The following is a 4,325-nucleotide window of genomic DNA, read 5'->3' on the forward strand; positions in this document are numbered from 1 at the left end:
GTGCAAATTTCTTTTCAAGAAGGTCACATGTGCAGATGCATACATTAGAAGCGTGTAAGGTAAAATCGCATCTTGAAAATATGAAGAGATGGTCTACACATATCACAACTCAAATGTTGCTTATACTGGAGATGTGTGACAGTTATAGGATTCAAGTGACAAGCAATAAGATCTCAAAAAAATTAACACTGGTCAAAGAGAATAGGAGTATTTTTTACATTTTACTGAAAATACATTGACTAGCAAATCTAGCAAATTTTAAATCTAGCAAAATCTAGCAAAATTTAGGGAAATATTACACAGTCTAAAGCCAATTACCTAGTATTTCTTATTACATAAATAAAGGCATGACATTAAAAGGAAGCTGCACCTGCATCTGAATTGCCTATCTCTCATTAATGATGTTCTCCAAAAATGAAATGCTACCAAAAAGTTCAAACCCCAAATAAAGAGTCTACAAGGCTCAGATTAAAATGTGGAATGTTTCAGATGAAAATAATATAACTACAATTGTTTTCTTTATTGCATGGATCCAACGTTATTGACATTTCTTTGAAGCCTGGAAATAGCAAATTCCATTTCTCTGAATATTTCAACATCTTTTTCTTAGTGGTGCAAGTTATTATAGCTTACCGAGTCAATCTCTACAAAGTACTTCTGTCCATTGCCATTCTGATAAAACAAAAACTATCCTTCCTTTACTTAACCATATATGTAAGTTTACTAAAACACTTAAACACATGAACAAATATCAATTATGTTTTCCATCAGAACAAGAGAGTACAATATTTTTTCCAGCTATCAGTACTGTTTTTTAAAAAAGTTAACATTAAAAACAAAGAACCCCTCTTTTCTTTTGAAATCATTAAGCTTATTGAATATCTTAAGCTTCTTTCTTCTGCCCCATTCTTCTGCCAACTTATTCAGAAATTTCTTCAATTTATGATAACAAGGAAGGCTGCTATGGTGAGTGTTCTTTGAAACTTCTTCATTTGTGTAAGAGTGAACACAGCTTATAGTAAAACCCTATTTTAGGTATCACCTAGTCTATACCAACAGGGACATTGGGTTGCTATGGTCCAATTCTATACTCATCTGGGGTTGTATAGTCCTCTTTGTTTTCATCACTGTGGCCAATTGTATTTTCACTTGTATCTTTGTTGGGTTCATCAGCATTCTCAGCAGATTCATTGCCTAGCTCTGTACTTTTCTCTTTTTAAATTCCATTTTCCAATGCTGGTTCATTTTTCTGAACCACTTCCTTGATCTTGTCCACCTCCTTAAGCTTTTTATTCCTGCTGCTGCCGAAGAACTTGGATTTGCATCTTTTTTCACAGCTTTGTCTGAAGACTCCTTTTTCCCATTAGAAGTCACGTTGCCTGTTTGCAAGATTGGTCTCACCTCCCACTGAACTCCCATATTCTAGCAGTGCTGATGCTGCTTCCTCATCTACAAGAAGCTCATCTTCCATTCAAGAACCATGTTAGGTTCTTGTTCTGTCTGGCCATCTTTTGCATCTATCTCACGATCTTCACCTGACTTCTCTCCTTGTTCTTTACCTTCACATACTTTCATTCTCCTGGGATCCATCAGTTTTGGATTTCTTATCACTTGGAGATTCTTTGCCATCTGGAGAATAAGATCATTTTCAGGATTTATCTTTTTTCGATGAATCAGCGTCTCATTTGGCAAACCTCAATACCAGTTACTATTTCTCAGATAGATCAACTTTCACTCATGTCCCCTGAAACAAGAGCCTTTTACAAACAGTGACCAATCTTTGCCATTGCATCTTTCTGGTCTCCATTGCAATAAAGGCCAGATTTTTCATCTCGTCAGAATATAATTCTTTATTTTCCCATAGGGCTCAGTAAGTTTGAGGGCATAGCTGAGATATATCTCAAGTCCAAGCTCTTGCTTTTGATTAAACTTCTGACCTGACTTCTCTTCAGGTTTTTTCATTCTTTTATACTTCTGGACAATTGGCTTCTCACTGACATGCCAAATATTAATGCTGATGTGGTTGTATAATAATCAACTGCTGCCCAAGCATCTTTGGTGGCAGTGTTTTCAATAAATGTCTCATTACTCTTATTTAGAATCAGATGATTTGTAATGATGCCAGATGATTCCACAAACTGTAACATTTGGTACTTCAAGTTTTTCCCTCACTGAAAATCCATGATGTGAACAACTCTGCTGGTTTCCACTCTGACTTTTTGCATGTGTCTTGGTCCTTGCAGGTGTCCATTTCCAGGATGCAGATTTCCTCCTGGTCCAATGATGGTTCCCCAAGATGAAATGAGGGAGGTGGAGGCCCCAGAATTCCTGGTGCTGGGTTTGTATATTGCCACAACATGAACAGTTCCCCCATTGTTGTGCTCTGTATTAGAATTCCCTCTGGATAGATTTCAAGAAGAAGTTGGCTTGATGAATATGACATGCTACATTGACATGTTCCTCCACTCCTTGTTAGAATGAACTGGCAAGTCACATATAGAGCACACATGGGGATAACCTTTTGTGGGGGTGGGGGGAAGTCCATGGAAGTCTTCAGTAGTGCTACTTGGAGGAGCGCCTCTCTTTTTCTCAAAGGAATATCTCTCTCGTAAGGGGCCAGGACCACGTCCCATCCCATCATACTCATGTCTAATTTTTGATATTTATGTTAGATCTCACCCCAAAAAAAGTGTCATCCCTGTACCCTTCTCCATCTCTTACTCTGTCATCTTCATGATCCATTCTGTCATAATAGCTGTACTGTCCTAATGTCTGGGGAATGACTTCTATGGTTATGATCAAGCACTGGATTATGTCTAGGATCACAATCATCAAAACCGTCTCTCCTAAAGTGACTTTTTTTCTTTTCTAAAATATCCCTAGGTACTCTGTATGGTGGCTGCCATGTACTAGATCTTGCATCTACTGTAACTAAATGTAGAGACTTCCTCCATTCTCTTCCTTTTAAACCGTAGAAGGATGTGGGACAAATTCTTAGAAGTAATCTTGTCCTCTGGATAATGACTCAGTTCATCTAAGTCTCTAACAGACAAACCAAAGCTGGCCCAAATGTTACTGGACTGGTCTGCATCTCCAGGTTGTTGAGAACAAAAAAGGAAGTGGTTTGCAATTATGGGAAGAAGTACTAGCAGAAGACGGTGTACTTGGAGCCTCTTAATGATGCAAGGAAGAACTCATTCTAAGACTCATTAAATTAGCAAGGCGTGCAGTACCCTGGTGCATCCTTCCAGAGGTGATGGCATATTTAAAGACTGGGTTGCAGCAGCAAGAAGGCCTATTACTGCTGCAAACAGGGCATGCCGATAACCCCACAGGTTCCTTCCAAGAGAAGACTGCTAGAATGACCTGAACATTGTAGAACTATCTCTTGTTTATAGATTTAAAAATATATATTTTAATATGGTATGAGGGTGTGAAACTATTATGTACCCTAGAAAAGCCATGTTTTAATACTGATCCAATTTTGTGGGAGCAACCATTTCTTTTCATCCTGATTCAATACCATACGGAGGAAACTCTTGACTAGATTATCTCTGCAGAAATGTGAATGTGACATGCCCAATTATGGGTGTGACCTTTTGCTTAGATGGAGATGAGACTGTGCCCATTCAAGAGGGGCCTTGATTAGTTTATTGGCATCCTTTAAAAGGATAAACATTTAGAAGAAACTTCAGATGCAGATGCTTGGAGAACAGCTGCTTCAGAGCTGACAGAGACACAGATGTTTGGAGATGCTTTGAGTGCTGACAGGGAAAGCAGATGCCTAGACATGGGCAGAGTCCAGCAGACTTCATTGTGTGTCTTCCCATGAGATGCTAAGCAATCCAGAACCCAGAGTGTGTTTCAGAGGAGCTAAGTGAAGACCCACAGATGTTTAGAGAGGAAGCTACAGGAAATAGAGGCTGAAAGCAATGGAGTCCAGGAGTAAGGGGTTAGCAGATGCCAGCCACGTGCCTTCCCAGCTAACTGAGGTTTTCAGTACCCATTGACCCTTCTTGAGCCAAGGTGTCTTTCCCTGGATGCCTTATTTTGGAAATTTTTATAGTACCAGAACTGTAAACTTGCAACTTAATAGTTTCCTTTATAAAAGTCATTCCATTTCTGCTATATTGCATTCCAGCAGCTTAACAAACTAATACAGATTTTGGTACCAAGAGCAGGAAATTGCTGCATTTTGCAAATACCAATCACGTTGGAATGGCTTTTTAAATGGATAAAAGGAAGATTCTGGAAGAGTTGTGAGGAGCTTGATGAGAAGGCCTAGAATACTTTGAAGAGACTTGATAGAAATGTAGACTCTAAGG

General features: G+C 38.8%; 1 pseudogene; it reads right to left on the minus strand.

The window, feature by feature from the left end:
* Positions 1 to 801: 801 nt before the first annotated feature.
* On the minus strand, positions 802 to 3,374 carry LOC143668946 (matrin-3 pseudogene; annotated as a pseudogene).
* Between the last annotated feature and the right edge of the window lie 951 nt (positions 3,375 to 4,325).

Source organism: Tamandua tetradactyla, chromosome 25 (genome assembly GCF_023851605.1).
Source record: "Tamandua tetradactyla isolate mTamTet1 chromosome 25, mTamTet1.pri, whole genome shotgun sequence".
In the NCBI taxonomy this organism is placed as follows: domain Eukaryota; kingdom Metazoa; phylum Chordata; class Mammalia; order Pilosa; family Myrmecophagidae; genus Tamandua; species Tamandua tetradactyla.